The sequence below is a fragment of the Danio rerio genome, chromosome 12, assembly GCF_052040795.2.
Source record: "Danio rerio strain M-AB ecotype USA chromosome 12, GRCz13ab, whole genome shotgun sequence".
Lineage (NCBI taxonomy): Eukaryota > Metazoa > Chordata > Actinopteri > Cypriniformes > Danionidae > Danio > Danio rerio.
The window spans coordinates 27,807,596-27,831,888 of NC_141032.1; the positions used below are offsets into that span (position 1 = coordinate 27,807,596).

Here is a 24,293-nt window from a genome sequence, read left to right on the forward strand (position 1 = left end):
TTATGCAGTTTAATATAATGTAATGATATTAGAATTTTATTTTTTAAATGCTAGTTTATTATCATCCATCATAAAAAAAAACAAACAAACAAAAAATATTGAGAATCTGTTCAAACAAACTAGCAAATAACAAACTGGCCAGCTAATTTCCTCAGGCAGAAGTTGTCCATTTAAATAATAAACACTAAATAATAATAATAACAATAATAATAATAATAATGATAATAAAATTAATAATAATAATAATAAAGGCAATTTAGAATGTGAGTAGCCTATCGAATTTAATAGGGGAATGTGTTAAGCGTACATGCTCTGCCGTTTATTGTTTAACGCAATATAGCAGACAACAGCTACAATCACAACTCAGTTATTTTTAAAAGTGAAATAAGTAACACAAGCAGATTAATAACTATTTATAGCCTACGTAAACGACGCTATTGCAACATCACTTAGGCCTCCGTCTGGACAAATATCTCTATTTCCTCAATTGGATTGTCCACAGTAAGCAGTGTTAATTGCACTTACCAATAGCCTGTGGGTGTCACGGGGATTATCGACCCGAATCATATTAGCGAAGCTTCCCAATGATCAGGACATTTACTGATCTGTGGCTTTGAGTGCTTTATCCTGCTTTACTGTTTGCAGTGGAATGTTTTAATCCAGTGTCAGAGGTGATATTGACTCTCCGTGAGTCGCCAGCGGGTGGCAGCAGCCTCCACTGTTTCCTTTCCGAGCTCGTATCGAGGTCTTCTTCTGGAGGTCTTCGAGATCCTGACGGCTCCTGTCAGTAAGTGTCCTGTAAAACATGCAACATTCAGAGCTGCTAATTTGGGCTTTTAGCTTCGAGCTCATTCGCAATGTGCCTCAAAGCAGAAGCCACCAGAACTGAGGAAAGTTTACTTCAGACTAAGGCGCAAAACACACTTACTGAATTACCAAGCGTTCTCCGAGTCAAGGGAGATTTTATGTAAACATAAAATGTGCTCATTTATTTATTCTTAAGCCGTTGCAAAGCTTTTCGACTTCAGAATGTTAGTATTTTGTCTATACACTTTCCTTGTGTGATATAAAGATGATTTTATTATTTTAATATAAAGACTGCTGATGACACCAAACGTTGGATCAACATGCAAAACTGGCAACCCCCCTTCCTTAAACGAAAATTCAGTCTGTGGAAGAACATTATTTTAAAACTAGATTCTTAAAGTTTGAGAACAAACTTTGAGGCTGGCTTGTGAAAGCCTGACGGTAATAGTTTATTTAGTTTAAACAGTTTTAAAAAGTATGAAAAGATAGATAGATAGATAGATAGATAGATAGATAGATAGATAGATAGATAGATAGATAGATAGATTAGCATGTTATTACCATGATTTTAACGTTAAATAGCATGTTGTTAGCATGATTCTAGCATGAATTAGCATGTTACTAGCATGATTTTAGCATGAATTAGCATGTTGTTAGCATGATTTTAGCATGAATTAGCATGTTACTAGCATGATTTTAGCATGAATTAGCATGTTGTTAGCATGATTTTAACATGAATTAGCATGTTGTTAGCACGATTCTAGCATGAATTAGCATGTTACTAGCATGATTCTAGCATGAATTAGCATGTTGTTAGCATTATTTTAGCATGAATTAGCATGTAACTAGCATGATTCTAGCATGAAATATGTTACTAGCATGATTCTAGCATGCATTTGCATGTTACTAGCACGATTCTAGCATGAATTAGCATGTTGTTAGCGTGATTCTACCATGAATTAGCATGTTACTAGCATGATTTTAGCATGAATTAGCATGTTACTAGCACAATTCTAACATAATATAGCATGTTGTTAGCATGATTCTAGCATGAATTAGCATGTGACTAGCATGATTCTAGCATGAATTAGCATGTGACTAGCAAGATTCTAGCTTGAATTAGCATGTGACTAGCATGATTCTAGCATGAATTAGCATGATGTTAGCATGATTCTAGCATGAATAAGCATGTGACTAGCATGATTCTAGCATGAGTTAGCATGTTAATAGCATGAATTAGCATGTTGTTAGCATGATTCTAGCATGAATCTAACATGTATTAGCATGTGCCTAGCATGATTCTAGCATGAATTAGCATGTGCCTAGCATGATTCTAGCATGAATTAGCATGTTACTAGCATGATTCTAGCATGAATTAGCATGTTACTAGCATGATTCTAGCATGAATTAGCATGTTGTTAGCATGATTCTAGCATGAATTAGCATGTGACTAGCATGATTCTAGCATCAATTAGCATGTGACTAGCATGATTCTAGCATGAATTAGCATGTGACTAGCATGATTCTAGCATGAATTAGCATGTTGTTAGCATGATAGATAGATAGATAGATAGATAGATAGATAGATAGATAGATAGATAGATAGATAGATAGATAAAAACAGTTCATAGATAGATAGATAGATAAATAGAGGTAGATAGATAGATAGATAGATAGATAGATAGATAGATAGATAGATAGATAGATAGATAGATAGATAGATATAGGTAGATAGATAGATAGATAGATAGATAGATAGATAGATAGATAGATAGATAGATAGATAGATAGATAGATAGATAGATATAGGTAGATAGATAGATAGATAGATAGATAGATAGATAGATAGATAGATAGATAGATAGATAGATAGATAGATAGATGGTGTGCGAGCATGAGTCAAACAAGCCAACCCCCGCCTCTCTACGATGTTCTGATGCTGAGATATAGCTGGTGTTATATCGTTGCTAGGTTAGTCTGTTTTGTTGCTATGGAGTTGATTGACAGCTTAGACTGATGATGTATCAAAGCTTCTTACCAGTATGAACAGTTAAAAACAACCCCCATGTCTCTATCACACTGCAGCATGACAATATCAGTCTGAACCTCTTTAATGGCAGTCTATGGGACAGTTGCTAGGGCGCAGTATCTGGTTGTTAGGGTGTGGCTAGAAAGTTTAAAGGCCATTAGTGATTGGCTGCTGGCTAGACTGAGTTAAATGAGCTCAGCCATTAGTCTGTAGGACAGTTTGATGCAGAGTTATGAGCTCACAAAGTTTGATCCAATGTAAAGTCAATGAGAGTCTTTTGCAATGGAAGTCTATGGGACGGTTTCTAGGGTCCAAAAGTGGTTGCTAGGGCGTGGCCAGAAAGTTTAAAGGTGATCAGTCATTGGCAGTTTGATAGTCTGAGTTAAATGAGCCCAGTTAGAAGTCTGTGTGACATTCTGATGCGGAGTTATGAGGTCACAAAGTTTGATCCAATGTTACGTCTATGGGATTTTTTCGACGGTCCCGGGACGTTTTTCGGAAAACCGAAAGTCGGATCAGTCGGAAAAGATATAGCAACTCGAGTCAGAATAGTTCCGAGGTCTGACCCGAGTTTGATGGTCATAGCTTGAAAGGCCTAGGACGAGATAGAGTTTAATTTTTAGTCTCAGAAGAAGAATAATAATAATATTAAGTTTAATAGGATAACAGTAGTCTGGCTTGCTACACAAGCCAGCCTAACTATTTAAAATCTGAACTTGTATTATAGAGCTATGAGGGGGAAAAAAACAAGACACCACTTTAACTTATAGTTCATAGTCAATATCAGAAGAAAAAACTGATAATAATAATTCTTCCAAATTTATCCAAACTTACAAATTCCTCCAAGTTTTTAATAGAAATGTTGTCATTTATAGCAAAAAATGACAATCTGTCAAGCTAAGATTTAAAAAATGTTAAATGTTAATATTGTGTAATATTAAAATATAAATAATAATTTGTTAGTTTAACACAAATCAATTTGTTTATCTGTATTTATAGACAGGTAAGACATCAACATTTGGTGAAAAAACACTGACTTTTTTCTAAGTATAGCAAATGTAAAATGGAAACGTTATTTTAAGCTAGTCTTTTTCAAATAAGAGAGAGACATACAGGACGTGGCAATAAATAACGGTAACACTTTATTTTATGGTCTATTTGAGTATTAGTAGACTGTCTGCTTAATATATGTTGATACTGCTCCTTCAACAGACATTTAACTGACTATAAGAAACTTTGCAAGTACATGTCATCTTACACTAGCCCCAACCCTAACCCCAACCTGACAGTCTACTTATAATCTAATGAAAAAGAGTTAGTTGTCATGTACATGCCATGTAACTTAAATTTTTCAAATGGACCATCATAATATAGTGGGACCTAAATAATAATGATTTTTTTTTTTTTTTGGAAGAAGTGTTGTCAGACTGAGTGAAACCAATATTAACATCTTTCTCAATCGCATTAATTGTAAATTCAGTTCATCCAGAGAAACTGAGAACTTTCTTACGTTAAATACAGCTTAAATTATACTTGGATTACAACTGCATCAAGAGATTCTGATACAAACCATCCTCTTCATTTAACATCTATTAGTGTGTAGGAACAAAAAACAAAAACAAAAGACAAAAAATCAGTCGTCAAGGTTTGTAAAGTCATGAGGGTAAGTCAGTTTTAATTTTGCTCAAAATTTTCCTATTATGTTTGTGCATTAGGATGAACAGTGACAGGTACTAGTGAATAACCAGATGACTGTGGGGCAGTTAATGTATATGCAATAATACTAAAGCCCTCTACTCTCAAACCTGTTCACACAGCACTCAAGAGAGGATTTGTAACTCCTCGCAGTCCCTCATCACCATTCCACCTGCTACCGTTCTCTCTCTTCCACTGACAGACGTGCTTCTCTTTCTCGCTTTAATCCCTGAACTTTGTCACCTTGCAAAATCTCCATCTCGCCTTCTTTTCCACTCTCCTCTTCCCTCAGATACACCTGTGGCGCTCTTATCTGCGCCTGTGCTGTGTGAGTGTGGTATTATGAGATTAAGGATGGAGCTCTGATGATCGGATGCAGGTCTTAATTGGAGTGGAAGGTGTGCTTGGCTCTAGCCAGCGATTTTGGCTCAGGGATATGTCAGTCGAGTAGGGCTCAGAGCACTGATACGGGACCTGGTTGGTGGAAGGATGTCAATATAATTCTCTAATCATTTCTGATTGGTCGAGGGAGCTCGGTCGGGATCGGTGGATAAGAAGAATTGACTCCCCCGCTCCCTTGTATTTCGATGTCTTAGGCACTCTCTCCGTATCCATGAGCTTAATGGCCAGCTGTCCATCATAATGCAATCATAACTGAAAGGTGTTCCCAATCAGGATTGTGGATTAAGAGATTACGCTCGCATTGTCGCTGCCCATTGTGTGGGGTCAAGCCCGCGCAATTTCGGTGATGGAGGACTGGTACGTTTTTCCGTGCACCATTACCCAGGTCACCCTGACGGCTTGTGACAGGTGTGGACTCTCTAATGACAAAAGACCATATTGATATAATTGCTCTCTTTTTGTGATTAATTTCATATTGTAATGGGACAGGATTTAGCAAAGCTCTTCCAAAAACTCTGAAGCCTCTCATTACAGGAAGAGGCATAGCATCTCTTTGCTATGTTAATATAGGTCAACATAGTAAACGAGCGCCCATTAGGTTATTGTATTTCATTGGTCTTTTAAGAGATGTGCCAAAACGGTCCAAATTAGGTTAAAGGCCGTTTACACTAAGACCAGTAACTGTGACTTCTGGGTAAAGTTCCGAGAGAATAGAAAAATCCACACTTAACAACACAGAGGAAGAATACAATCATTGTTAGAGCTTTTTCCATGATGACGAATACTTGAAAAACTGTCTATTACAATCCAGCTAATTGATGAGCTTGAAGTTTACAAGAATGGCCAGAATCAACAGATGATGTAACTCCTGCTTTGCTTGGAATGAGCAGAATGCTATCGTTAGTTGGTTTGGACACTAATATAGTTGTTATAGTTATCATTCTTGACTTTTCAGTGGCTCATGGGAAGATTGAAAACCAGAGTTGGTTCCTCTTGCCACTTCTACATGCACGGCAAGTCCCCGGTTGATGCATTCAGAGACTCTGGGACTGTTTTGAGCAGGTGTTCTTACTGCACAGATTGCACTTGCTGCAGGGCATCCTGCAAGCATCCAGGGCGGCCTCTAAAAGCTTGAATTAGAGCCACTGAATATTACATGTGTGTAATGGGGATTTAATTTTGGAGATCGACAATATTGTTCAGTATTCAACAGGGCGGTTTACACTAGTGATCGCGGGTGAGTTCCACCTGAGGATAAAAATGCCCTGCAGGTAAAAATTGGATGGTAATTACATTGTGACCTCCTATCAGCTGGTCAATCCCATTCTCTTTGCCGTGTAGATTGTGAAAGCACAGGGCATTGTGAGTTTGGGGGGCCGTTAACTGAAATGGCCTTTGACAAGACCCCCTTGTCACCACGCACCACTTATTGGGCCTCATTTGCCCTGTGCATCACGCTTTCCTCCACTGCTCCCCTTTCATTCCTCCCTCCTCAGCAGGCCTTCATAAAGAAACAGGCCTAGCCGTTGACCCCACCATTCAGACCGGGGCTCTCTGCTGTGCCCAGCATGCTATCTAACAAGCATCCTCGGTGCCCCCGTTTCTGTTGGTTAGAATTGCATGGGACTCTCTGGGTCAAATGCGGGCCTGGCATATGCCCCCAATTTACACCAATGTGAAGTAGACACACCTGAACTTTTGCAGAACTTATGAAGATCAGTTTTAAAATGCAAGTCACTTGCCAGATTTTTTAAGTAAGCATGAACCAGTGTTTTCTCTATTGCTTCCAAAGTGAAACAGCATTTCTTACAAGAAAAAAAAAGACTTTCATAGGAAAAGTAGTTGATTGCATTATTGGATTGTTGTTGTTTGTGTTGCTGTGGTATTATTTGAGTGGCAGGTTGCCCCATGCACATTTGTGCTGGTAAACTTATAATTAGGAAAGAGCTGAGGACTGCTTTCTTTTCTAAAGAACTCATTCCTGTGTCCCAATTTCATCTGAAGGTTTACCCTCCAGAATGAGCATTTCAAAAGGATGAAGGCTGTTAGGCAGGGATGTCGAAACCACTTCACTATCCTGTGGTTCATCTCCAATCCTAATTAAACAAACCTGCAACAGTTATTTAGGGTCTTCAAGTTCAGACACACTTGTCCTAATCCCAAATGGCACATTAAACCAAGGTGTCCAAACTATGTTATGGAGAGTCACTATCCGAAAAGCCGGCAGCTAGCTCTCTGCAACTCTCACATGGTCGCCCACTGAAGCTAAGCAGGGCTGCGCCCGGTCAGTACCTAGATGGGAGACCACATGGGAAACCTAGGTTGCTGCCGGAAGTGGTGTTAGTGAGGCCAGCAGGGGGCGCCCAACCTGTGGTCTGTGTGGGTCTTAATGCCCCAGTATAGTGACGGGGACGCTATACTGCTCAGTGAGCGCTGTCTTTCGGATGAGCGTTAAAACGAGGTCCCAACTCTCTGTGGTCGTTAAAATTCCCAGGATGTCCTTCGAAAAGAGTAGGGGTTTAACCCCGGCATCCTGGCCAAATCTGCCCACTGGCCTCTGTCCATCATGGCCTCCTAAGCAACTCCATATTCCAATTGGCTTCATCTCTGTTTCCTCTCCACCAATCAGCTGGTGTGTGGTGTGCGGTCTGGCACAAAATGGCTGCCGTCGCGTCATCCAGATGGATGCTGCACACTGGTGGTGGATGAGGAGATTTCCCCCCCATTGTGTAAAGCGCTTTAAGTGCCCAGAAAAGCGCTATATAAATGTAAGGAATTATTATGATTATTATTAAAATGTTTAGCTCAAACTCTAATTAAACATACCTGATCCAGCTAATCAAGGTCTTACTTTACTAAAACTAGTAGCTTTCTGGTTGGTGTGAGACAATTTGTAGCTAAAATTTGCAGCACAGTTGAGAGCAAAGTTTGGACACCCCTGCCCTATATCCTCATCTTCTTCTAAGTCTACTTTCTTGCTGGGAAAAGTCTGTTTTATGTGGTTGTGAAGAGTGTGCTTTAGAGCTTGGGTGTTCACACTTGGTCTTGGTGGGCCACTGTTCTGAAGAATAGCTCCAACTTGTTCAAACAAATTTCTTTCAACCTGGAGGCTTCGAGTATGACTAGTAAAATCTTAATTAGCCATTTTGGTTAGTTTAATTGGAGTTGAAGCTTAACTCAGGTCTTTGGACATCTTCTCCTGCAGGACAGCTTGTACACCCCTGCTCTAGAACACCCTTTTTGAAAAGACACCCTGTGGTCACACCCAGTGGCCACTGTAAGACCCAGTGCCCTTGAGATAGAGTGTCAAGGGATAGGGGTAAAAACTTAATCCCCTAAGAGATGGGAAACCACTGCTAATTTTATACAAATCTTACTTTGTAAAAGCTTAAAATTGTAGGTACTCTCCAGTTACACGGTGCTTGCTAACTTTATTGATGTAATCACAAGAAACAGAGGGGTAGGGGTAAGGGTTAGGAGTCAGACTGAGTTTCAATACACAAGCCCACAAGTGCACATAAAGTGTGTCTTTAGGAACTAGGCCTTTCATAAAAGTCCATTGAAGTTGATTGGAGCTAAACCTTTTAGGATGTTGGACCCCCAGGAATAAGATTGGACATACCTGGCTTATGAGGATAGATGTCCAGTCCTGCTGCTGCAGGGCCACTGTCTTTAATAGTTTAACTCCAATACACTTGTGTGGAAATTTCTATTGGCCCCATCCCAAGTGGCACACTGCATGTGCACTTGGAGTCTTGGCAATTTACAATGGCCACTGCATTTGAATGTCAGTTGACTATAGTGTGTCCATTTTGTCCTTTTTCAGATGGATACTCACGAGATCCTCTTTGTGGCCCCTATGCACTGAACTCACACTTCTAGCCAACAGTAAATAAAAGTTTGGACTTAGAGGAAGAAACAAAGGTTTAGTGTGCTATTTGGGACAGAGCCAGTGAGTCTGAATTGTTTAGCTGATTCAGATGTGTTTAATTAGGATTTACTGCATCCAGGAGCAGGTTTGGAGCTGCTTTTGTAAGGGACCAAAAATATTTTACTTGGAATACACTACTGTGTCATCTACTTCACAAATTAAACATTCTCAAAGAATCATGAAAACTTTTATCCTTTGTCATAATCAGAGTTGGGTGTAACACATTCATCAGTAACATGTTACTGTATTCTAATTACATTTTGAGGAACGCATTAATGTAACGTATTACATTTTAAATTTGTGTAATTTGATTACAGTTACTAAAGTCAATGTAATTGTGTTACGTATGTTACAAATATAGTTTTAGAAGAAAAAAATGCTTCTTTTAATAAAAGTTTTTCTCTGCAATGTAATTTAATAAGCATACACTTTTGAATTGCTTGAGAACACCAGCTGAAATGGCTGCTGTGCAGAGTGGTTGCTTCTTCAAGTGGAAATACAGACATTAATTTGATTTCATTGAGTGTAAAAACAAAAATATTAATGTGAAATGCAGTCTATATCCAGTCTCTTAAGAACTTTCAACTGCTTTAACTCGACCAGCAACTTGTTCAAGCACTTGAACTGAAAGCATTCTATGACAAGGAGGACACCGGCGTCCAAAAATACAGTGACCCAAATTGGATTTTTGTGCTGGATTGGTAGTCAATGTGTCTTCTGAATGTGAAGAAAAGCTTAGCTGCTTATTTGACCATTCACATATCATGTCTTTTACGCGCACGCAAGAAATGGAGGAAAAACTAGTGGAGGTTTGACAGGAGCACCATTGTCTGTTTGACGTGTCATACAGGAAGTTAAATGAGAAATTGCTAATTCCCTTCAAACCCAAGTGAGCAAGTATTTTCTACCCCATTAGAGGCTTCTTTCTCGTAATGCAGTTATTAACGAAAGATATACTATACGTGTTTTTGGCTGTGAGACGTAGTTTGGACGAAGTTGTTGGCGATTTTTTCCTATTGTAATGCCATGCAATGTGAAAGCCCCTGTCGCCGATCCATCTTGCAGTGTAAACAAAGCAGCGACAAAATGCTAGCCCAGATAGTCATGCAGTGTGAAAACATCTGTGACACGACTACTTTGAAAATCATGCAGTCTGAACTCGGCCAACACATAATTAATTTTGAGGGCAGTTTTTGGGGTTGACCCCTCAGTATGGCGCCCCCTTTAGGAACAAAACAGAAATGTTTTTCCATAAGCACACTTCAATTAAAACAAACAATGTGAATTGATAAATCAGTGCATTGTTCAGTAAAAAAGTTATTGCGAATCTTGAATACAAACTCATTTTAGCAAATAACTATTAAATTAATCAAACTAATGATAAAAAGATGTAGATGTAGCATAAGAATGATTAAAACAATAACTGTCACTTCTTAAATAAGTTTTACGTTTTGCCAAAGCCACAAAGTGCCTGTTGCATCTCTTCAAAATGACAGCGTCTGAAGACGTTACTCAATTATCAGCTCTTAAGTGGCTCTTAAAATTTAAGTGCTGCGCTGTCTGTCAAGCTGCCATTATGTTTAAAGGCTCTTCCCTCTTGTGTCTGTTCATCTTATCAGTTTTAGGGCAATTTCATAACGGAGCAATTTAATCCACCATGTGGTTTCAATCCATCGAGTTCTCCAGTGGTATCACTGAAGTAGACACACATGTGCACGCAGGCAGCGAAGCAGGAGAACACAGTGTTTTTTCCACAGCATGTTGATGGCCGGCGAGGTCAGACTCTCTCTCTCTGATAGGGAAGAGCGGAAGATGAGCAGGTCTCTGTGGAGTGAATAAATGTGTAAATGCAGGTCGTTCTTCTCTAATCCACAGAGGTGGAAAAGCACTGAGCCGTTAAATAAGCAGAGAGCTGAGCCGCTTTGCTCTTCGCCTGCATATTGACCAGAGACTTAAGATGATTAATGCAGCACTTTAGCGCTGCAGAGGAGAGAGTGTGTGTGAGTGTTTGTGTGTGAAAAAGACGGTGAGAAAGAATAGAGATGTTGAGGATGTTAATTGTTTTGTTTGAAAGATAATGAGTGTATAACGTCTTAGATGATGGAGCTGACTTGCAGAAATTATTTCCTGGATTGACATTTTTGATTTGTTTTACTAAACATATTTGAACATCTTTCAGATGAGATTAGTTTGCTTGAAGCAAATTACAAGGTGTAAAATAGAAAGAATTATTTAGGGAGAAAATGTATCATTGGAAAAATAAATGTAAAAATGATTTAACATGTTAACACAACAAAGAAGCTAAATTGTTACGAATAAAGCTTACATTGCTATTTAATGTACATTTTTATTAATATATGTTCTCTCCAACGATCAAGTCTACTCAAAAAAAAAAAAAAAAAAGACAAAATGTTTACAAGGATAAATGTTTACTATTTCTTGCAGTTGGGTGTCACAATAGGCCAAAAGGTGAATGCCAGCCGCTATAGACTCAACCAAATAAGCAAAGTCAGATCCAGCAAAGCAATAAGCCTTTCATAACTTTTCTCTGCATTTATTCTCTCAATTTCATGTTTTACATTATTATTATTATTATTGTTATTATTTTATCATTCATTTTCTTTTTTTTTGGCTTAGTCCCTTTATTAATCTGGGGTCGCCACAGCGGAATGAACTGCCAACTTATCCAGCATATGTTTTACGCAGCGGAGGCCCCTCCAGCTGCAACCCATCACTGGGAAACATCCATATACACTCATTCACACACATGCACTATGGTTAATTTTAACACCCAATTCACTCATTCACACACATGCACTATGGCAACCTTCTTGCTGTCAGGTTATCTTGCTACCCACTGCACCACCACGTCACCTCCTATTATTATTATTATTACTACCATTATAGTCATTCATTAATTCATTATTTTTTTTTCGGCTTAGTCCCTTTTTTAATCTGGGGTTGCCACAGTTAAATGAACCGCCAACTTATTCAGCACATGTTTTACGCAGCAGATGCACTTCCAGCCATAACCCATCACTGGGAAACATCCATACACACTCATTGACACTCATACACGGACAGTGGGGGAAATGGGAGCATCTGGAGGAAACCTACCCAAACACGGGGAGAACATGCAAACTCCACACACACATGCCAACTGACTCAGCCAGGACTTAGACCGCAGCGACCTTCTTACTGTGAGGTGACAGTGCTACCCACTGCACCACCACGTCACCCTTATTATTATTATTAATTATAATATAAGTATTAGAAGATATTATAACTTGTCTCTCAAAGCAAGTCTTATTGTTTCACGCAGTCTCATGACAAGGACTTATGCTGTGCAAATAATTTAGAAATCTTTTTCTTTTTTTTATTCCTATTATTTTTTTAAATATTTTATTTTTTAAATGTATTCATGTTGATTTTTACAAATATACTGGTATAGTAATATTACCCCTTTAAATTCTAGTGTTATATTTAATTTTAGTGTAACAATATAGCTATATTAAATCAAGAAAACCAGTCAAATAAATGTGAAAGTCTATATTAAAATATGTTTTAAATTGCACAAATTTAAATACAATCTTGTGAATATGTGTTAATTTTTTAATTTCATTTTATTTTTGCATTTTTAAACATGTTTATAAGTTTGATTTATATAAAAGTTAATTATACATTACATACAGTGCTCAGCATATATAAGTACGCCCCCACAAATCTATTCCTATTAAATTTTTCAAAGGGAGGTTTACAATATTATATTTGTGCATATACTTTGTATTAGTCAGTGCTGAAGCCAAATCTGGAGCTTATCTGACAAATTAACTTACCATAACGGTCCAAAAGCTAGTAAAGCCAAATTTTCTGTTATAGAAAAATACTAAATAAAATTTTTAAAAAGAGGAAAAATCAAGAGAAGCAAAAAAAAAGTAACAATTTTTGGAGGATGTATATTTTTTGCAATATTTTACTTGAATTTAATTATATTATCTTTGAATTTCTAAATATATTATAATATGTTTAATAAATTGGTTTTGTTTTAATGCACCAAAATACATTGCCTGCTGAGAAATGGATTATTTTTTTTTAAATGGTGTGTACTAATTTTATGCTGAGCACTGTATTTTGTCTAAAAACAAGTTTACTGTTTTTTCAATTTTACTGAACAACATGCAATAAAATAATTTGTTAGAATTTTTAATATTGTTATTTACTTATTTACTTTTGCTCTACATTGCAGCCACATTAAGTCAAAAGATAATTGTGAAAAAGCCTCATTGTCATAAAGTTCACCCATTGTCAGCACAAACCAAAATAGTGAACAATCCAGATAGTGGGATGAGAGAAATGACAAATAAACAGCAGAAACAGGGCTCAGAGGTTTTGAGTAGCTCCATCTGAATTCAAGCAGTTGCGTTTGACATCCCAATCCCAAGGTTGCACAGCGTTCTCCGAGAGGGCTTGTAATTGGCTACTGACAGCAGGGTGAAGGGTCAGATGCAATCGGGACTCAGGTAATTTACTGCTAGAAGTGATTTACGCGTCTGTTTGTTTTTCATATTCACCACTCCATGAGGAATTGCATTTTTAACAGGAGCGAGAGGGAATGCAGAACAGTTGGATGCTGATTGCGGAGATTCTGCATGTGCTGTGTGTGTGTGCGTGTGTGTTTTCTATGTGCATATTTATTCACTCACTTCATCGGTTCACAACCTTTCCGAAAGCCTCAAAGCTTGTGGACTTTTGCACTGCATAAAATATGAATAAAGTAGCAAACATATGATGTTTTTATGCGTAAAAGATGTTGAAATCAGAAATCCTCATGAAAGAGGTAAAAGAATAGCCATGTAAAGCATTTGATATCAGGCTTTTCATTGCATTAGACTGCAGTACAGTGCACATAGAAACACACTGTCCTTTCATGCAGCTGGGTGTCACAATAGGCCAAAAGGTGAATGCCGGCCGCTATAGACTCAACCAAATAGGCAACGTCAGATCCAGCAAAGCAATAAACCTTTCATAAAACTAGAGGTCATCTTTCAGTCTGTGGATTACCTGTGCGGCCGTAGATCCATTAACCTTGAGCGGAAACGCATGACCATTCGTTCTTGGAGTTTTTCTGTTTGGGGAGCCAAAGCAATGTTGTAAAAGAGAGAATTGGAGCGAATAGCAAACTGTAAAATTGTGGGTGGAAAAAAGGATGCCAAGTAAAAATTTCTGATGTTTTCATGTATGTTTGGATCTTTTGTAACCATTGGTTTCTAAAAGATATATAAGACTGGTTGATTTGTGCAAACTTTATGTGCAAAAGATTATGTTTTAGGTCACGTCCTGTCATTCCGTGATTAGTTCATCAAGATAAAACAAAAATAGTCATCTTCCAAAAGAAATAATTTAGTTTTGTTTGTAAGCCTGTCCCTAACCACAGGATTAATGACCCTTTTCCACTGAGCGGTGTGGTACAGTTCAGTACACTACTGTTTTGTGTGCAGTCAAGTCTGTATCCACTGTCAAAGGTACCAAAATAGACAATCGTTCCATACCACTTTTTTTCGGCATACTTTCACAAGGGTACCTAACACAAAGGTACAGTACAGGACTCACTGCTGAATGCTATTGGTTTACAGAGATTCGTCACCAGTGCTTTCGAAATCACAGAAAGCACCATTTGTAAATAGGCAGCCAAGACATAACACTGTAACACAGTAACACAGTAATTGTGTGCAGTAATGAGCCGGCTAAAGCTAAAGTAAACAACAAGAATCTGCTGTATGTCCTCCATTGTTGTTTATGTAGCTGTTGGAAATGTGGAAAGTGTAAGACATACCGCTTCCTCTCACTATTTGCACTTTTCATGCTTCAACATTTTATATAATGAAGCTGAGTATGTAAAAGATGCGATATGTGAACATAACGCAGAATTATTTTGAACAAAACTTTCTGCCATACTCCATGCCAATCTGCGACAGTGGAAATGCAATTGTGCTGTACTAAACAGAATTTAACCAAATCGCTCAGAGGAAATGAGGCATTAGAGTTTTTTCTGAAATTTTTCATCTTTAAGAGTCTTGCTTTACATCATACTTTCTTCCTGAATTGTGGTGTTGTTTCTAGCTGGCCTCCATAAAATTTCACAATTGAGTTTGTGGCTCACATTTCAAATTTTTTTCAGCATTGTCATTTATTTTTGCGATTGTAAATTTATATCTTGTATCTTTCTTTGTGACTTCATTTTGCACTATTTTGAGTTTACTTTTAGTAATATTGGTCTTTTTCCAGCATTGTTGCTTTTTATCTCAAAATTCTGAATTTACATCTCGCTGTTGTTTACATCTCACAATTCGGAAATTTCCAGAACTGTGTCTTTTTTTTTTGCAATTCCAAGTTTACATCTTGCTAATCGGATTTTGTTCAAGAAAATATTGCAATATTTCTTGCAGTTCTGGCTCTGATTGCTCAGTTTTTCAAAAGTATGACTTTTTTGAAATTCAATTTATTACTATTTGACATAGTTGAGTTTACATCTCACAGTTCTAAAATTCTCTTGCAATTCTAAGTTGTGAGTTTTGTACAAACTCAGTGTCAGAATACATTCATTCATTCATTCATTTATTCTTAGTCCCTTTATTAATCTGGGGTTGCCACAGCGGGATGAACTGCCAACTTATCCAGGATATTTTTTACAAAGCGGATGCCTCCTCCTGACCCCTACACCCCCAGCCCCCTCGTTAGTGTAGTGATGAAGGTATTTTGTTGGGAATGGCTTCGGACGAGGATCAATAAATTCATGATCAATGGAAGTTTAAAAGAGATGACCAACATGAATATAATTTTAATGTATTATCCTGAGTGGAAGTGGATATATTTTCAATGGAGTATTCTTTATTTTGTTAGTAGTTTTCCAAGATGTATTTCCAAAATGTGTATGGAAATCTTGCGATAGTTAGAGCCACTAGAAGTAAATGACCATTTATATTATTTAAATCGATTGTGGATATGTCATCTGATATGCTGAGTTATAGGGAGACAGTGGGATGTGACATCCTGTAAAGTTGGAGAGTGAGTCAGTAATCTTTTCCCAAAAGTGTTTAATTGAGGGATTGAAAATAGATGTCTTGGGTGTTTTGTGTACAATGTGAACATGTCTCTGTGGTGAAATCCAATTTAAATATATTCTCCCCAGTTAGATGAGATCTTTGAAGTACTTTACACTGTATATTGTAAGTTAGCATTTTTCATCATGCACGGTAAAAAATTGCTGTTTCATTTACACTAGTACTGGCAGTTGTGGATGTCAGTAATACTGTAAAATTGTAAAAGTGTTCTGTAAAACTACATTTGTACTTATTAACTACAGTGCACTTGTAAATTTTACAGTAATACTGGCAACCTAAATTACTAGTAAAACTGTAACTTTTACTGCTATATTTACAGTGTGGAGTATATATTATTGCAATTTTGTGTGCAGAAAGCAGCTTTGGATGTAACTGTCAAGTTTGATTCTCTTTGAGTGTTTGGTAGGATCAATGTGTTGTCTGATTTTGATATCATTCTGCATTTTTGGGAGAGTCATTTTTGGGGAAAGACATAATAACCAACTAAGGTCTAGATTAATTGATTGAGTATTTTTGACTGAATTGATGATTTAATTTGCAAGTATTCCAAGAATTACTCCGAATGCCGAATGTGGAAAATGGTGCCAGGTTCTTATTATTAAAGATATGCTGAAGTTGTATGATGCCCTTTTCTATCCATGTATGGAAACTGTGTTGCTTCTTGTTAGCTATAAAATTGGAGTGTATTTAGCTGGTATGAGAGGGAAGTTCGTGATTTAAAATGGAAATTGGTAGGGATGGTTTGAAGATTGTCAATTCAAATTTAGTGTAATCATTTGTTTGTTTGTTTGCTAAAAGTTAAATTAAATGTTTCAATTAAATTTGTGTAAATGAATCAGATTTAGTTTAAAATGTCACCAGACAATGCAGAGACTTTGGTGAGCAAAGGCAGATTCTGCTTGACTAGTGTATTCAGCATTGAACTCCACTGTGTTATAAATGTGATTGTTAATCTTTTTATTGCAACAAGTCATCATTTTAAAAAGTTATACTAAATTAGTTTATACAATTTACAGTAATGTTTTTTATTTATTTTGAAATATTATTAAATAAAGTAGGACATTACCCATGGCATCTTATCTAAAATAGTTTGGTATATTTACCTTTGACCCATGGCACTAAAGGATATTTGCTTTTTGGCCCTTCATACGAAAATGTTTGAGCGCTCCTGTTCTAAACTAATAGTACACATTTATGTTCACTAATCTGTTTAAATGTATATTTTAAACACTTCATATCATACAAACTATTTAATATACATGAATTAGCTATTATTATTTTTATACGAGTCAGCATTATTATTTGCCTTAAAATTGTTAAATACCTCCCTGTAACTTTATGCCACCAAATGACGTGACTGTTTAAAGACATCTTTCTTATATCAGTGACAACTGTTATGCTACACTAACAGTCAAGCAAGTTTCTGTGCCAATTGTGTCTCCTGTAATTAGGAGTGTAGAGAGGTGGAAAATTGTGAATGTTGGATCTGCCAGGCGGTGACGAAGAGGTGTCTGTGGGGAATCGCTGGAAAGAAAAGGCAGGAAAATGCAAAGTGCTCGAGGGTCCCTGGGAGCCTTTTCAGCACTCTAACAAAATCATTTCTGCAGATAAAATATTCAAAAAAGCAGTTATGTTTTCATTTAAAACATCATGTCCTCTGTAAGTTCTATTTAATGTCAAACCAAGCACTCGGGTTTATCTCAGTCTTTCATCGTGTTTTTATAGCTGCTTGTTCGCTATCCATTTTATCCATTGAAAAAACGCTTTTGTTGGCTCTTCAGCTCCTGTTTGCTTCCCCTTACTTATACTGTATAACAACACTGCATGGAGAAAGGCTAAATAAGTGTGCTCGGTTTGTACCACAGTGCTCTCGTTTGAAGAGTTATAATATCTTGTTTTCAATACTGTTGACATTTGTTCATCTACGCTTAAAATCACAGTGAAAAGCAAGACCTTTTGGAATGAGTGTTACATAAAATAGTGTTTCAAAACCTCACAATTAAAAAGATTTGCAAATCTATGTTTTAACTATGAAAAAATGCACCAATACAAGGTTTCCATTGTACAAAATGTTTGGTTATTTAGACTATCAAAATATTTCACAAATTTGCAAGGGTTCTGGTAATGGCGATGGCCTGTTAAAAACTAGATTTTTTTTAAATTTTTTTATTGGAATTGGTATTTTGATTGGTAGTTGAAGAACCCTACACATCCATGGAAATTTTTATTCTACTCATTTATTAAAATGCTGGGTCACACTGTAAAAAAATGTTAAGCCAGTGCAACAACAACAAAACACAATCCTTATTTCCTTTTGCTTTTTCTGGCTCTCTCAACTTAAACAAAAAAAAAAAAAAAAAAAAAACATCAGATGCACTGACCTAAAATTGCTTGTCAAAAATACAAAAAACATTTTGTTGGGTTAACATAAGATTATTTATTTTCTGGAGAGGTGAACTACTCTGTAAGAAAACTTTTTAAGCTGTGCCAACTGAACATTGTCTGCAGAATTGTAACACCTGATGTTGAGTCAACAAATTACACAATCCTTATTTCCTTTAGTTTTTTCTTGTGTACTCAACTTTTGAAATGATCGGTTGCACTGGCCTAAAATGTCTGAAGTTAAGTAAACAAAAAAACTCTTTTAGAAATTGTACTAAGAAATAAAACATTATTAGAACAAACATAGTTCAATAAAAAAATAAAATAAAACAGAGACAAATGTAACAAATGTTAACAAAACATTTATTAGACACAGAGTTAGAAACAGGAGGCAAAACAACAACAATGGTAAAAAGACAAGGATCAAAACATGACAGGACAAACCTAGAACAATGCTTTTTAATTCTTCACTGAGAAAAACAAGACTCAGCAAAGAGTCTGTGTGAATGAGGTGTCTTTATAGTCCTAGTAATCAGTCCATCATGAGCTTCCAGCTGTGTGTGTGATCAGGAGGAACCATTATAGGATTTTACTGAATTGTTTATGAAAATTAAATATCAAATGCATTTGATTTCTCGCTTGAGAATGAATTTTGATTTGTTATTTGATCTTTAAGTGTTTGATTCATCATTTGGGTAGATATTTTTAAAAGTTTGATTTATTATTTGATCTTTTATTTATTTTAATTTTGTAAGGAAAAACACTTCTTATATATGTATATATATATATATATATATATATATATATATATATATATATATATATATATATATATATATATATATATATATATATATATGAAGTGTTTTATTTTTTCAAGTGAAGAGATCTGAGATTAACTCAATATAACAAGTTTGCAGAAGCTTTTTTGGCTTTTTTCAAAACTCGTCTTTTTAACTTAATGAAGAAAACTTTGATTTAGGTTAAGTAAACCTGTTAAATGCAGTTGTACATTTTTACAGATTTTTGGTGTTTTTACAGTTCACTTTATAAAAAGGTTGCATTAGTTAATGTTGGTTACTAAATTTACTAACATTAACTAATTATGAACAATACATGCACAGCACTTTTTAATCATAGTTCAACATTTACTAATGCATTATTAACATCCAAATTCCTGCTTGTTGACATTAGTTAATGCACTGTGAGTTAATGTGAACTAACAACTAACGACTGTATTTTCATTAACTAGCATAAACTAATACTTTAATAAATGTATTTTTCATAGTTTGTTCATGTTAGTAAATGCTTTAACTAACTTATTCAACCTTATTGTAAATGGTTCTATATGCACTATATAACTTATGTTTCCATGAAGAGCCATGCATAGAACTTTTCAACCACACAATAGTTCCTTTTGACACTTTACAAATAAATGTCACTTAGAAATTTCACTTTTGTGGCACTTGTTTTGCGATTTTATTATTTATATCTGATTTTAAATCTTGCCTAATAGAAATATGACTGTAAAAACTAGAAAAATGAGACAAAAGTAGTCAAAAATAGGGGGAAAAAGGCCAATATTCTCTTCCAGTCACCCTGCGCTTCTGTCAGATGGTAATTGGGGCCGGTAATTACTGTAAGTGGAGGGTTAACAGGCAATTAACCTGAAAGAAACCGTAGAGAATGTAAAAGATCAAGCTCACAGAAGAGACAATTCATGATGAGTCCAACTGGAGTAACACATTTCCTTTCAAAATTCTGATCTTTGCCTCCCCTGTCAGCCAAGGGCCGGCTTTGTCATAGAAAAAGAGAGCTTTAGATCATAAAGGCAGTCATCAGCACTCAGAAAAAAATGTGGACAAGGTCAAGTCAGACAGGAACCTGAAAATATGTGTTTACTGTGATGTGTGAAGAGGTGAGTACAGCTGCACTGCCGGCTGACTTGCTTTAGCGCATTTCTTCCGGCAGTCAGTGAATGCGTACTGTGCAAAACACTCGGAGAAATGATTCTTTGTCTGACCTTTTAAGAAGATTAGCCCTGTTAAATGAGTGCTCGGAAGACGCTTCAATTCAAACCTCGCAGGTCCAGCAGGTCAACTAGTAAAATTAAGTTAAGTGAAGTCCACTTTGACTCTAGAGGAAGCAGAGCCAGGCCTGTCCATCCGTCTGTTTCTCCGATTGAGCCCCTGAGGTCTCTGACACTCCGCACAGCTTTAAAAACCTTAACCTAAGCTGATGTGAACGATCTCCCCTCGGCTGCGTGTGCGTCGGGAAAGGGGGGGGGGCTGGGTGTAAGTTTATTGAAGCTGAAATGATTTCAGCCTACCTCTATGTGTAAGGATGTGCTTTGCCAAGCAGACTGGCTGAAGCCCGTCTGACTTTTTTCCTTCGTGCATTTACATTCCCAACACCTGCATCACTTATTTATTTCTCAACCGCTTCCCACCCACTTTTTTTGCTCCATTAAACCCCCCTCATTTGAATATGGCGTGCCGGAGATACTGTATATTGCTCTTCCCAAAGCTCGTCCATAATCAGGGAGGCTACAGACCTCTGGGAGCTTTGTGTGGGTTCATGAGGTGCTGTAATCGCACACATTCAGCGCAGAGCTCCTCACCTGTTCCCTCTCTCCACTATCAGAAACTCATCCGTCAGTAACCTGGACAGTGTTAGAGGGCCTTTAATGTATCTGCTGTGGCTTATTGTCCTTCCGGCTTTGCCCCTCAAGTCCAGTGAAGTGTGGAGCAATCATGGGCCTCTGTGGAGAACGGATAGAGCAATTTTTTTTCAGAAAGGAGGGGTGGGTACAGTAGTTTGTGCATGCACATTTTCCAGAGTAGCAATCTTCCCTTCCTTTTTCCGCTCTGAATAAAGGTGATGAAATCCCTCTCGCTGCCACTAATCTTGAGCTGACAGAGAGGGCTGCTATAGAAGACTCTCTCTATCTGTTGTGAGAGGCAGTGGACGCCTGCTTGTAAGCCGCTTATGATATTGACTGCCTGCTTCCTTTCCTTTTCAGTGTGGCCCAGCCACTTATGGGGATACACACACTCACACAGTCTGCCGTGTGTCGTCATGAGGAAATTCTCATTTTATCCGTCATGACTCGAACTGTATGAAAGTTGAGAAAGCTATGAGAATGTTGCTTTCTCTGTTGAGTGGACTGTATTGGGTGTTGATTAAGATAAGGTATTGACAACCACCTTTTTATTGGAATTTGATTATTTTTTAAACAAAAGTACCAAATAATAATACAAATAATTTTTTTAAAAACAAAGAAATTAAAATGATACATTCTGTGTTAAAAAAGTGCTGCAATACTGCAAGTAGTTGAGCCTGTGAACCTGTCTGACTCATGAACGTATCTTATGAATCAGACTTTATCTATAGTGAGACATAAAGTGCAGCTTGTTTTGTCTGATTCTGAGTTGAATGTGTATCAATCTGTTTGTTTAATACAAATTCAAAACATAATATGAAACTAGAGTAATCTGATTTCTGAAGACTTATGTATTAGTGTATACAACCGCTGTCGTCTGATTGCACAATGGATTTGTTCTATGACTTAATTATTTTTGCTAAAACAAACCCATAAAGTACTATATGTTTAGTCTGATTGCTGATTAAATGTCTGATATGAATCCGTTTTTCTAGTGATTCAAACGTGTACTGCAAAACTAGTGTAGTCTGATTCTTAAAATAATTTCTTATGAATCAGTTGATTTCAGTAAGTCAAATACAGTAAAACACAACAACTATAATCTGATTCTAGAATGAGTGACTATTTTAAATCGATTCTTTTTATTGACTAAACCCACAAGGTGCAACTTGTGGGGTCTGTTTGCTGAAAGAATGATTCTTTTGAACTGCTCTTCTTAAAGAATCAAACCCATGATGCACAACTGGGGTTGTCTTATTTGTTGTCAATATGTATGGATGAGTTTTTATCAATTAGTTATTTTTAGTGAAAACAAAACAAACATTGCAAGAACCCAGCAAGCATTTTTGTGTTTAAAAGATGTCTAATAGATGTCTAATAGACATCTAAACATAGTCATGTTGGCTAAAGCAAGGCTATATTTGGGCTGTCAGTGAAAATCTAATAGACTTCTGAGAATATGCGAAAACTAGTGATCAAATAAACAGAAATGAATGACTACACATATAAAGTCTGTCTAATCTGTTTATTTGACCACGTTTGGGCTATTCTTCGATGTTTGATTTTTACTGACAGCCCAAGTTTAGCCTTGTTTTAGCCAAGCTGTCTATGTTTAGATGTTTTTTAATAAGCTATTAAACACAAATTTGTTTGCAGGGAAGTTCGCTCTGGTTCATGGATAAATGATTGATATGAATTGGCGCTTTTTACTGAATCAGATCATAATGTGCAACTAGTGTATTGCTTGATTCCTGAATGAAAAGGTTCTAATATACCATCTGTATTTTTGATGAATCAAACCCATAAAGAACAACCAAGTAGTGCAGTTCAGTTCACAAACAAATGACTTCTACATTTTGTGTAGATTTTTTTTATGAATCGAAAGTATACAAAACTGTCAATGTCTGATTGCTAGTTCATTCTTTTTAGAGAATCAAACCCATTACGCACAACAAATGAAATTTGATTCCTGACTTAATGTGTGTAAACCAGTTATTTTTAGTAAATCAAACCAGTACAGCACTAGTAGTCAAGGAAATTACTCAAACAAATTGGTTCTTTCAATGAATCAAATTTATACAGTGCAAAGAAATATATGCCAATTTCAAAATAAATACATTTTATATGTTAACACCTTTTAATGAATAAAAAATAAAATAAAATAAAATAAAATAAAACACATTCTTAAAATAATGAATCTCATAAACTAGTGAATCAAACCAAAACAACTAGTAGTGTTTGTTTTCCACATGACTCGAATGAATTGGTTCTTTTAAAGAAATCAAACCTATACAGTGCAACAAGTTTAGACCTGTTTCAAAACATAAATACTTTTTATTTAAGTTAACAAACTAAATTTAACAAACTAAATTAAACAAATTAAATTTAACAAACCAATTTCAAGAGGAGCACCTGATATGATTGATCACGGCTGGCCTCTGATCCATAATCAGCAATATTCCAATCAGACTGATTCAAACCTGCTAATAGCGTCAAGCAATATCTAAGTTTGATCTCTTGAATACCATTTTTTGTGAATCTATAATACACAATGTAGTCCATTCCTGGAAGAATGGGTTCATATTCAGTATTGTATGAGTCATATCAATCAATCGTTTTAGTGAATCAGCTTACAACAAATGCTGAAATCGGTAGATAAATGGATGTTTATATGACAGCATTTAGCTAAATATTCACATCACGCATGTTTGTAACAGTATTGTATAAATATCAGCTAATGAATTTAATTAATGTAAAACCTTTTACTTGAATTTTTTTGGCATTGCTGTTTAATATAGTCAAGGCCAGTTGTGAGATTGCATTTTTCTAGTCTCTAAAACAGAATAGACTGAATTTTTTTTGTAATTATGTTATTTAATTTTGAAAATTACTCCATTATTTTACTTTATTCCAAATATTTGTCTCTTAAAATTATTAAAGGAAGCATTGGTGGAGCGGTTGGAGAACCTGAATCCTTAAATTCTTGCTTTCCTCATCTCTGTACCACCAGCTGAAGGTCAGCGCAGTATTGTGGCTCAGATAATTCAGTTTGTTCACAAGAACTGTAGTGAAAAGCTCTCCTGGAGTGGTGTTGTGCTTTTGTAACGTGGCTGTTCCTTCAGAGCGACTGAGGACAAATAGATAGTTGTCAGTCATTCTTTGTCCTGAATGTCTAGCACAACTCAAAGGCCTGCGCTATAGGCAATCTAACAATGTCTTACAGTGGCTGCTTTTGCCATTGAATTGTTCAAATCATAGTAAAAG

The 24,293-nt window shown here is 36.4% G+C and overlaps 1 protein-coding gene across 4 annotated transcripts in view; it reads left to right on the plus strand.

Annotated features, from left to right (window-relative positions):
* The first annotated feature begins 451 nt into the window (after nt 1-451).
* LOC147834479 (uncharacterized) overlaps nt 452-24,293 on the plus strand; it is a 102,924-nt gene continuing 79,082 nt past the window's right edge. For 2 of the 4 annotated variants that reach the window (XR_015504172.1, XM_087276380.1), the window contains exon 1: nt 544-787. The gene's annotated coding sequence lies outside the window, so the exon portion shown is untranslated. Of the gene's footprint in view, nt 788-24,293 lie in introns of all 4 variants that reach the window. The other 2 variants (XR_015504173.1, XM_087276381.1) reach the window with 2 other exon arrangements.